Raw genomic sequence first — 12,680 nt, forward strand, 5'->3', positions numbered from 1 at the left:
TCGATCCCCAGTAAGGGATGTGGAGGAGGCAGCCAATCAATGATTCTCTCTTATCACTGATATTTCTACCTCTCTCTCCCTCTCCCTTCCTCTCTGAAATCAAATAAAAATATATTAAAAACAACAACCAAAAACTTATAAAAAAAGAAAAAGAAAAAGGAACATGGGTTCAATGGAGAATCTCCAATTTCCAATCCAGCCCTGTGCTCAAGTAAGATAGGACATTGTAGAATACCAGAATATCCTAAAAAATTATTTTCCAAAATATTATTTTCTGACAGAACCTTTAACTATACTGGAGACAACATTTAAAGTTTTCAAATCTTGAGTTCCACTTCCAAATACATCAGGAAGCCTTTCTGTTCTGCACCAGCAAAACCCCAATTGCTTTCCTTAATAACACGGACCTGAAACTCTATCATAAAAAGCAGAAGCTACAAGCAGACACTGTGCTAATGAAGAAAACAAAACCCTGCGGGTGGAGGAGAAATTCTGGAAGGAAGTGATCCTCACCCAGGAATACCAGGTTCCTGTAGTTCTGCAACATCACATCCATGTACAGTTTCCGCTGAGCTGGGTCCAGGCACGCCCACTCCTCCTGAGAGAATTCTATGGCCACATCACTGAAGGTCAACTGCCCCTGAAATTAAAAGGAAATTAAAAGAAAAGCATTATTCAATTGACCATGGGCAGAGGTCATAAGGTCACCCAAAATGAAAAGTTAATAGAACCAGTTTAGACTTAGGACAGTATCCTGAGTTATCCAACAGCATCACTTTGACATTAATATTCTCTAATGTATTTTTAGAAAGGAAGATGGCATATGATCCACCAAACCACAGGAGAAGTTTTACTTTTCTGAAAGATAAATTTTAAAAATACAGGCATCAACACAAGCATATCCATTTTTGAGTGCTATGTTTGAATCACAGAGGATCAAGTGTATATATTTCTTAGCTGGAGAAGTCATTCTGAGTGAGCACAGTGTAGCACTTTTAAAATTTTAATGAGCTTCTTTTCCAAGGAATAGGAGGTCTCTGGGGTTTCCATGGAGGATTTGGCAGCGGCATCCGGGGCCGGGGGGTGGCCGCCGGGATCAGGGCAGGGGCTGAAACCGCGTAGCTCATGGAGGCAAGGCCGAGGGCAAGGAGTGGATCCCTGTCACCAAGCTGGCCGCTTGGTCAAGGACATGAAGATCAAATCCCTAGAGGAAATCTATCTATTCACCTTGCCCATCAAGGAATCTGAGATCATAGACTTTTTCTTGGGGGCATCCCTCAAGGATGAGGTCTTGAAGATTATGCCTGTGCAAAAGCAGACACGTGCTGGCCAGAGGACCCAGTTCAAGGCATTTGTCGCCATTGGACATTTTGGTCTGTGTGTTAAGTGTTCAAAGGAAGTAGCCACTGCCATCCGTGGAGCCATTATCCTGGCCAAGCTCTCTATTGTGCCCATGCGGCGAGGCTACAGGGGAAACAAGATTGGCAAGACCCACAACCACCGTTCCTTGCAAGGTGACTGGCCGCTGTGGCTCTTTACTGGTGCGCCTCATCCCTGCCTCCAGGAGTACAGGCATTGTCTTGGCCCCTGTGCCTAAGAAGATGCTGATGATGGCTGGTATTGACAACTGCTATACCTCGGCCAGGGGCTGCACTGCCACCCTGGGCAACTTCGCCAAGGACACCTCTGATGCCATCTCTAAGACCTACAGCTATCTCACCCCAGATCTCTGGAGAGAGACTGTGTTCACCAAGTCTTCCTATCAGGAATTCACTGACCATCTTGTAAAGACCCCTACCAGAGTTTCTGTGCAGAGGACCCAGGCTCCAGCTGTGGCCACCACATAATTTTATACAAGACAAATAAAGTGAATTAAGCCTGCTAAAAAATAAATGAACAAATAAACAAACTAATAAATAAAATTTTAATGAGTTCTGGGTGGGGCCTGAATTTCCATATGTTTAACCAGCTCACTTATAACTATGGATGCCAATGTGCTGGTATATGTGCCATACCTTTGGATACCACAGAAGAAGAAAACACAGGAAAAAAATTCATATACAAGATTTTGAGTGAACAATTTTATGGGCTTTACAGGTCTCATAGATTAGTAAGCCCATCAACCACAGTTGTTTTAACATTTATATATTAATTAATAAATCTCAAAAGTATTCAAAGAATAATAACATTATTGTTCATTTTTTAAAAAATGTTTTTATTGATTTTTAGAGAGAGAGAAAGGGGGAAGGACAAAGAAACAGAAATGTCGATGGGATAGAAACATCAATGAGCAGACTCCTGCATGCCCCCTACCAAGGATTGAGCCCTGAACCCGGGCATGTGCCCTAACAGGGAATTGAACCAGTGATTTCTCAGTGCATGGGTCAACGCTCAACCAAGTGAGCCATGGATATTCACCCTTTTTAAGGAAAATATTTTGTAAAATATCCATAAAATGGTAGAGCCTGGGTGTTATTTCAAACTTTACCTCGAATTTGTCAAAAAGATCACAGACCAGTACACAGACACAACCCTCATGAAAATACACAGCTATTGTAACTGTAAAGAATAGAAACAAGAAGGTAAGAAGAAAGAAGAGGTAAAATAATGTTAACATTTTCTGCAAAGAGGCAGACATAAAAATGGAAACTATGTACACATTATATGCACACAAAATAAAATGTTCATGTCAATAAAATTACCTGAAATAAAATCAACATTAATGTCAATGTCATAAATCTCTTTGTGAAAGATTGTCTTTGTATTTTATAAACACAAAAGGGAGGTAAACACACCATGATAAAAAATATTAGCATTGCCAAAACCGGTTTGGCTCAGCGGATAGAGTGACGGCCTGCGGACTCTTAGCCTTTTATTTATTTGATAAAAGTTATCTTTGGTGCTGATCTGTAGTTTATAAATTTAACACACTTGAACATCCATTACTATGATGCTTGTAAACATTTTTGAAAATACAAAGCAGTGATAAAGAAGAGTGTATCTGTGACAAGTCGGTGAAATACAATAAAAATGTACAGGTCTGGGGCAAAGCAAGTATCTCCAGTGAACAACAACAACAAAGCAACCTACAAATAAAGTGAAACTGAAAAGCAATCGAAGTTTCCAGAAGAAATGTGATCATTTATGCACAACTCTCAAAATACTTTTGACACCCTTATTTAAAAAAAACAAAAATTAACTCTATATTTCACAGAGAACACCCGCACCAAGTGAAAATCAGGTGCAAAGGAAGGGACATCAAGTGACAGAAGGACACATCATCACTAACACCAATTTTATACAAAATTCATTCCACAAATACCTCCTGTACGTTATAAATCTCACAGTGCATTTAAAAAGTAAGACTTCCATGCCAATGTAGAGAGCAAGTCTCTGCTAACGAGTTTTCTTTTTCAGAACTTTCTGATCTAATCCCGGCCACTAAGGCCATCCTGCTTAAAGGTGCTTTGTCTCAATCCTGTTCTGCAGAGCAGATGCTGCAGCCATACAAAATCTAAAACCTCTATTTCCCTTCTGCAAACACCATCTCATTAGGGAACTCGGATATCAATGCCTTCCCATGTTGAACTGTGGCAAAGAAAATGTTTTGAAAAGTTGAAGATAGGGGTTCAGAACAAGGCACCTTAAGATGTGCTTCAATGGTACGTGCATTATGTTGAGCTGAAGGCATCAAGACCTTTGGGTTCAAGAGAAACTTCTGCTCTCCCCCTTAACTACCTAGAAGAATTTAAATGATGAGCCTGACCTGTGATATATGTTAAACCAAAAATGACATTTGAACTACCTAGATGGTAAGGAAACTAGTATTTCCTGAACATGTGATTTCCTGGAAACAATATTCTAAAGTCCCAAGGTGCATTACCTCATCCCGGGCTCAGAATGTCTCATATGCTAAATTTCCCTTTCAGTCTCTGAACCTCTCTTTCATGTGGGGTCTGTGACTCTGGCATGTGTGTGCAGCTCCCATACATATCCCCTCTTTCTGATTAGGCCAGCTGAGAGAACTTTGAAGGTAGAAGAAAGTACCTTCTTCCCACACAATGGTCATTAATATATGGTGAGATTCCTATGGGGGACCTGGATGGACACAACAGACAGAAAGCTGTGGACAAAAACGCAGAGGTAGCTGACTTTATCTCCCTCCTAAAGGCCTGCTTCCTTGCAGATCTTGAAACTGCTCATGTACTTGAGCAGTTGATGAAGGCTTGACTGCTACATGACCTTCCTGGGGTGGCTCTAGTGAACTACACTGCCATCTTTCCCTCACAGCGCAGGCGCTAACAACCAGACAACCCCGTTGGAAAAGGAAGTAACTGCACCCTGAAATGGAAATCTCCACCAGCAGGCCTTTTTCAAACCACCCTCCTATGTGTCCCAAGCTTGTTAGGGCCGCCAAGCTGCGCCTGCCCCTCAGCTCAGAGGACCTTCCTTTCTTCTGTGTTGTCTCCCTTATGATCGAGCATAAGCCTAAGAAAATTTCCCAAGATATAACTCTAGAGGTTCCTCTTGATTTCTATCTTGGGGAACCCAAAAAACCCTAAGCAACAGACACATTTTAAAGAGGGAACATATAGAATCACAAGGAAAAAAACTAAGCAGGTGAAAACAACTTTGTGTTGCAGGATCATCAGAAATAGAGAAGTAAAGGTCTGCAGGTCTGCACCATCTAAATACATGAATTTTAAAAGGAAAAGCAGACACAGAACTGAGCCAAAACAGAGCGTTTACCTGAGAAGCAGCCATATTGTCCTCTTCCTCCTCCTCCTCTGGGTTGTTTTCTCAGGCGACTTTATGTTGACCAATCACACCTGCATCTTGAGCATATGCCATGCTTCCACCACACTCACAGGCAGAAGGACTTGAATGATGAAAAAATGTCACACTCCCCTACCCTTGACACAGGAGAGATTAAGAAACAATGAGATGCTACATGAAGATCAAACTGTTTTTCTCGCCTGTCTTCCCTTGCTCTTCCCTCCGACAGACATGCCCAAATTCCAACCCAGCAATGAGAAAGTAGGCTGCACTTCTGTTCCTCCCAAACCCAAGAGAGGACCCTGGACCAAAGCCCATTGTCAACTCTCACAAATGCACTGGGGCAGGGAGCCCTTCTGCTCAACACTGGCCACACTTTTGAATCTCCTGGAGCACCACACTAAAATGACAACAATGTTCTACCCAGAGCAGTTGTTCAACTCTGAGGGGGAAGGCACAGGCACTGTTATCTCTTACAACTCGTCAAGTGGTCTAATGGAAGGGGACCATCTAGCTAAGCATTTCTTCTACAGCTTTAATGTGCATATAGAACCGTGGGGATCAAGGTTTCACTCTAAAAAGTTATGATTCTGTAAAGCTGCAGTGAGGCCCATGAAATAGCATCTTTACTTAGTGCTCTGGTGGAGGTGACCTGCTTTAGGTAGCAGTGGGCTAGAGATACTAGACCCAACACACCTGAGCCCTGTGTGTAGTGTGAAGGGTTGGGGTAGGAACTTCTAAAGGGCAGGCTCCCAGGGTGCATCCCTACAGATGGCGTTTTCCTGGAATGGGTTTGGCCAGGCCTGTAGCTACTGTGCAGATGCAACAGGGGAGAAGAGAAAACTTGGTGGCAACAGGGTTCTGCAAGAATCCTGCCCTCAAAATCCTTCCAAAATGCCACTCAGTCCCCAGTTCTTTGGCCACACCCCTCCCATGGGACACGTCGTATAACAGGACAATCTCCCTCATCCCCTGTCCATAGGTGAATGGAGCCTCAATCCCTAAGGGACAAGGGGTAGAAAAGTGTTTCCATCACAGCTGTATTTGCAAATGAAGTAAAGGAGCATACTCTAGAAGCCTGTCAAAACATGAGATTGTTTGTATCACATTCATGTTCACTTTCTCTAACTGTACCCCCAAACACATTTTAATCATTGCTCTTGTTAATGTAAGAACACTTCACATGAGATCTAACGTTTCAATTTTTTAATATATATTTTTATTGATTTCAGAGAGGAAGGGACAGGAAGAAAGAGATAGAAACATCAATGATAAGAGAGACTCCCAACCATAGGCTGACAAGGGATCGAGCCGGCAACCTGGCATGTGCTCTGACCCGGAATTGAACCACGATCTCCTGGTTCATAGGTCAACACTCAACTACTAAGCAACACTGGTCAGGCTTAATAAAATTTTAAGTGTACAATACAATAGTGTTAACGGGCAAAACGTTGTACAGTGGATCTCTGAAACTTATTCATCTTTGATAAATAAAAATTTGTATCGCTGAATAGCAACTCCCATTTCCACTCTCCTCTGCCTGTGTCAATGCTAATCTTTCCTCTAATCTTTGTTCCTATGGGTTTGACTCTATTGTGAGAATTCTGAACCTGTATTTATACCGTGTTTATACATTAAAAGTACTTACTATGACACATAAGTTAAATATCTATAAGGTTAGTAGTCATATTCTTAAATTTGAGGAAGAAAATATGATTAAATTAAAATAAACTCTAAATTTTATAGTTTAACAAACATAATTATTATGAAAGAAACAGAAAACAAATTCCTGAAACACAACAGATTGACTATAATAAAACCTTAATGCAGCCCTAAATCTTCATGTGGAAATTTATGCTTTTAACTGCAGAGAAGCAAATCCATAGGCCCAAGTCATTATTTCTCATTAACATTGTTTTTGGGAATAAAAAATTAGTACCTTTTCTCTCTATGCATATCTCTGTGACCAGATTTCCCCTGTTAATAAGGACAACAGGAATATTGGAGGAGGGCCCACTGTTAATGTCTTTAATTTAAGTTGATTATTTTTTTTAAGGATCCTTTGTTTATTTTTTTTAAAATATATTTTATTGATTTTTTACAGAGAGGAAGGGAGAGAGACAGAGAGCCAGAAACATCGATCAGCTGCCTCCTGCACATCTCCTACTGGGGATGTGCCCGCAACCCAGGCACATGCCCTTGACCGGAATCGAACCCGGGACCCTTCAGTCCGCAGGCCAACGCTCTATCCACTGAGCCAAACCGGCTTCAGCTGGGATCCTTTGTTTAAATAGGGTAATATCCCAAGGCAGTGGATAAGATTTCAACATATTATTTTTGAGAGACCCAATTGAACCCTTACATGGTAAATTTACGTGGGTGGGTGTGTAAGTGTGTGTGTGTATATATCTATGAAATTTTATCACACAGGTAGGTTTGTTTAAATCAGGGACCACAAACCAGATCCTTAACTTGACACCCCTCCTGACAACTCAGTGCAACCCAGTGCAACCATTCATCTGTTCTCTATACTAATCTGGTTGGATTTATTTTTGATAACTTTATAATTTTCAAACAATTAATCATTAAATCACAAATGTGAGTTAACCCAATCTTTTATTTAACTGAATACACACTTACTATAAATAGTTCTATTTCAACAAATAGTCAATATTTAAAGAAACTTATGTAAGGTATTTCACATCCTTTTCCCCCTACTGTGTTCTGAAGAATCAGTATGTATCTTCCACTAACAGCACATCTCAACTGAGACTGGCTACAGTTCACACGCACAACAGCCTCAGGAGGAGTCTGGCTGCCATATTGGATGGGCCAGCACTACAGTATCAACATGAAAGTATTTTATGCAATATGAGGGCAGACTGTGCCCTGTAATACTCAACCTTTTCATTTCTTTGATGCTTACCCTGAGGTTAAGTATAAAATCACCTATGTAACTGAGCATGGTCTTAGGAAAAGAATATTTTTTTGTATCATCAGAGTCAAGTGGGTGTGTATATACACTCCCAACCTTATGTCATGGTGTTATTCAGTCTTTTTGTCCTTGTTGTATTTGTCTAAAGATCTGCCAAGTTCTGAGAGAGGAATTAAAAAAATTCTAACTTTCACTCGATATATGTTTCTCAATTTCTCCCTACATTTCCAATCATTATGTCATTCATCTTTAGCTTTGTCACTAGTACTTACATTTATGACTACTACGCATTCACTCATTCAAGTTTTATTTACCATCTCTTTGGTGCCTCGCATTGGAGACACAGAACAGAACAAGACAAAGGCCTTGCACATGTGGGACCTTAATCAGGAGACAGACAATAAATATATAAACAAATAAACAGAAAAATATCTTGAGTCTAGAGAAGCCCAACGAAGACAAGTTAAAACAGCGTGGAAAACTCAGTGAAGGTTGGGAACAATGTAATAGTCACGGCAAAGGACCTAAAGCAGAAACCTGCCTATGTGTTTAAAAACAGTGCGGAGGCCCCTGTGCCTGCAGCTGATGCAGGGAGTGGGAGAGAGCAGGAGATGGAGTGTAGAAGGAGCAAAGGGAGCCTGATCTGTGGGCTCCAATGGGCCATCTTAGCTTCATACACTGCATGTTTTATTATCTATCCATTCACTGAAATATTTCATGTATTGAAACTATTAGAATATTATCTACTGAGCTCTAACTAATAGGTTCTGGCAATGAATTAGACACATAAGGTTCTTGTCACCCCTATAACTCTCACAGGATATTAAAGAAGAGGAATAAACAATTTGATGGAAAAACAATAGAAACACATTTTTCCAATTACAAAATAAAATGCAATCTTCCTAAGGGCCAGGCTGTTCTAAGCTCTTTCTGCAGAGTCATTAATTCTTGTGACAACATTACGTGGTAATGATTGTGCCCATTTTACCAATGTGGAGCCTAAGCCACAGTGCGCCAGGAGTACTCCCGAGGTTACACAACCAGCACCAGGAAGGCCTTTCCTTCCCTGTCCTAGCACTTCTCCCCAATCACCACCTACCTCTCTTCTCTCAGACTCCTCCTCCCTACGACCCCCCCAAAAAAACCCAGGGTCTGATGGAACACAGCCCTTACAATTCCTTAGGCCCCTCAGCTCCTGCTGCTAGTACCTGCTTGATGCCTGCACCGGTGAAGGAAGAGGTAGATGGGCCCTAGGCACCCAATGCGGCCTGATGGTTCGTTGGCAATAACTTGTCTTGGTGAGTTCTTCATTAAACTGAGGACCCTGGACACTGTTGAAGGGACAGGTGGAATGAGAGAGGGCTGGCTGTAAGTAGGGGAGTGTAGGTCAGCACTGGATACAGGAAGACCCCTTTAAGGCCATGAGAGGGGGACAGACTGGATGATAAACACTGGAGACCAAAGAGGAGTCTAGAAGAAAGCTGAGGGACAGAGGACAGAAGCTGAACCACCTGAAACCATGAAGATGGAAAGGAGAGAATGGGTCAATTCAGGGGTCTGAAATCAGGAGAAAGAGGGATAGAGAATAGGGGTGGGGGACTTGTTGGCACAGAGGACCCTGGGTCTAGTCCAGTGACTGGAGTGGACAGAGGGGATGCTGGGAAAAGAGGAAGATTAGAAAAGACAGTGAGCTCAGTGGGATCTGTGAGTGTGAAGGGCCATAAGGGAGATATTTGGGCCCAACAGTCTATAAGCCAGGAGAGTGTGGTCTCATGGATCACGGGGAGGAAAACCCTAGGCAAAGCCCTCCAAGAATGAAAATGCTCAGGGTGTTCCGGTAACTTTGGTCAGACTGGGATGGGTGTGGGAGAAGCTTTGAAAAATGCCACAGGAAAACCAAGGCCTCAAACACCAGGCAAAGGTGCTGGGACTTCCTACTCAGGGCAGCAGCATCATGGGACGCCTGTGATGGAAGAAAGAACCTGGAAACAGGTGTGGGGGCAGGAGGCAGGTGGATTGAAGGGGGTGAGAGCAAGAAAGTCCCAGTGGGTTCCTGATGAGCACAGGGAGCTCTAACAAGAAACACTTTGTAGTGATCACTTGCACACATAGCACCTCAGTGACACAGGTCTTGTGCTGGGCTTTCTATAAATTCACACACTTAATTGCAAGTTGGAGCCTTTATTATCCCATTTCTCAGATGCTGACCCCAAGGTACATAATTTGCCAAACTCACACAGCTTGTGAGTCACGGAGCCAAGATTTGACTTGACTCATGGCTTTCTGCTTCCAGCATCTGAGCCTTTCATTCTACTGCCTCAATTTCCTGATCTGTCTGTCCAAAAGGCACTAATAATACTCCGTCTACCTTAATAGGACTGTCTGTCCACAGGTCTACTAAAGAGACACAAGCATTTCCTGCATATTTTCCAGGTATTCACAGCGAATTATTTAAAACATATGATTGTGCACTTAGGTTTTGGCACTGAAAACTTTGAAAAACATGTTACCTTTGGAAATAGCTTGATCAAATTCCTTCACCATGAACAGATGAGCTCTCTTGGAACAAAGTTTCATGTCCATCCTTCAACATTTTCAGAGAATGGAGAAAAGGGATTTAGAGGAATATCATTGTAGCTCACAGCTCACTAATTTAACAAATCATATAAATGGAATTTTTAAAACTGTGAATATTATACTAACCCAGTAAAACTAGGTTCTCTCAAGAACATAGCCATCCTTACTTAGTGTACACTGAAATAGCCTAATCATTTGTGTATACCAATGGATGTTCCCACATATTTTAAAGGAGAGAAAGAATGCAAAGCACATGATCTAAACTAGATACAATATATTTAGAAGGGAAAACAATTCAAATTTTCAAAAATATAATGACTTCCAGGGTTAATTTTATTTTTTAATTTAAGCTGCCCTATATTTAGAAAAGAATGGTAAGAGTTGGTAATGAGATGTCAATAATGCTTATTTCAGAAGTAAATGAAAATTTACAACAAAGTGGAAATTCAACAAAAATTTATTTCAATATACTATTTTAAATATTTTTTAATTGATTTTTTACAGAGTGGAAGGGAGAGGGATAGAGAGTTAGAAACATCGATGACAGAGAAACATCAATCAGCTGCTTCCTGCACACCCCGTACTGGGGATGTGCCTGCAACTAAGGTACATGCCCTTGACCAGAATCGAATCTGAGATCCCTCAGTCTACAGGCTGACTATCCACTGAGCCAAACCAGTTAGGGCTATTTCAATATACTTTTTAAAATACAGTGAAATAAATGTAACAGCAGTAGAAAGGAAAAAGTAAACCCATTTCAAAGAAATAAAACACCAACACTTTTAATACTCCTTGAAAAAGGACCATGTGGGGATAGACTTGGTCATTCTTGTCCCAGTTCACTTCGCTAATCCCATCCCAGGAAATGGGAAGAGACCCAGGACTGACTGAGACAAGACTCTCCCCTCTGGCTGAATAAGGGCTGCAAATGAAAGCTATATGCTGACGCAAATAACCATTTTATCATTTATAAAATGAGCAAGCCTTATAAACTGGACCTTTGCAATTCTCAGTTGCATCTGTATAACTGAAATACAAATATTAAATTAAATAGGTCATAAAGCCACAAGTCAACACCTCACAACTTAATCACCCACATCCATCAGTTTTCCACTCACCCAGCACTGGGTTCCCTTCCTCCTCCACTTCTGTTTCTCAATCCGTTTAGGTCGCTCTCTTTCCTTTGTTTCTCTCCACTGTCCTTTCCTGTGTTCCCCCTCGCTCCTGTCTCCCCTCTCCCCTTTATTCTATTCCTGTCCTATACCCGTTCCGTGAAATTACTGGAACCTTCACCTTCAGTAGCCCTTTCTCCGTAATCTCTGATTGTTCCCCACCTCCATACATTTCGCTTTCCTCCCCCATCCTTGTGCCCCTTCTGCTTCCCTTCTGTTTCCACCTCTCCTGCCAGACTCCCTGGCACCACCGCCTGGCTAAGCTGATTCTTTTTTTAAAAAAATGTATTTTATTGATATTTTACAGAGAGGAATAGAGAGAAACATAGATGAGAGAGAAACATCGATCAGCTGCCTCCTGCACGCCCCTTATTGGGGATGTGCCCGCAACCAAAGTACATGCCCTTGAACGAAATTGAACCTGGGACCCTTCAGTCCGCAGGCCGACGCTCCATCCGCTGAGCCAAACCCGTAAGGCCAACACAGTGCTGATTCTTGCTGGGCTCGGTCATCCCTTGCTCCCTTCCAGCCCCTGCACTGGCCTCATCCAACTTTTCCCCCTGACTCTCTCCATCTCAGGTACCTCACCCTTCGGGGCCCCACCTCTGCTAACCAAGGGCTCCTCACCCTTTTGCTCCCCTTCACGTCTCTAGAGCTCCCCCCTTTCCTCCATGGTCTCTATTTGTCCTCCATTTACCACTTTCCCGAGTTCCTCTTTCATACCTACAGTCGATTTGCAAGGACCTTCCACGTCCTCAACTTTGCGGGCTCTTTATGGGCCCCCTCACTGACCTTTCTGCCCTCTCACTACTTTATTTCTTCTCATTATCTCTTTCTCTGATTCCCACTCACACGCACTGCGCCCCTTTCAGGGCCACCCCGTCGCAGTCACGCCTTCCACGAAGCCAATCCCTGCGTGGGGGGGAGGTGACCGCTTCGTGGGACTCCCCGTGTTCTTCTGTCCTACATCCCACCTTACTGAAACGTGCACACTCCCTCGACATCCGGGCTCCTATTCGTTAAGTGGGGCGGCGGGGGGGGGGGGGAGCATGTGGAAAGGGGGGTGTCTATACTCCCAGGCCAGGGAGGAATCCGGCTCTACAGGCCGGGAACTGCGAGGCTGCGGAGGGAGAGAGGGTTTGACTCCATCTGCCAACACTTTAAATGGGCTGGGGGGGGAGGGCTGCCCGTGAACGGTTTAAGCAGGAAAACCCCGCGCG

General features: G+C 42.7%; 1 long non-coding RNA gene and 1 pseudogene across 1 annotated transcript; one reads left to right on the forward strand and one right to left on the reverse strand.

Moving 5' to 3' along the window:
• Positions 1-1,024: 1,024 nt before the first annotated feature.
• Positions 1,025-1,889, forward strand: LOC102427518 (annotated as a pseudogene).
• Positions 1,890-3,528: 1,639 nt separating this feature from the next.
• Positions 3,529-10,492, reverse strand: LOC111824406. The gene is made up of 3 exons (XR_002827491.1): positions 10,222-10,492; positions 4,750-4,913; positions 3,529-3,588 (listed from the first exon to the last, which is right to left on the reverse strand). It is a non-coding gene; the product is annotated as an uncharacterized LOC111824406 (long non-coding RNA).
• Positions 10,493-12,680: the final 2,188 nt, after the last annotated feature.

The sequence above is a fragment of the Myotis lucifugus genome, unplaced genomic scaffold (assembly GCF_000147115.1).
Source record: "Myotis lucifugus unplaced genomic scaffold, Myoluc2.0 scaffold_1415, whole genome shotgun sequence".
Taxonomy (NCBI): Eukaryota; Metazoa; Chordata; class Mammalia; order Chiroptera; family Vespertilionidae; genus Myotis; species Myotis lucifugus.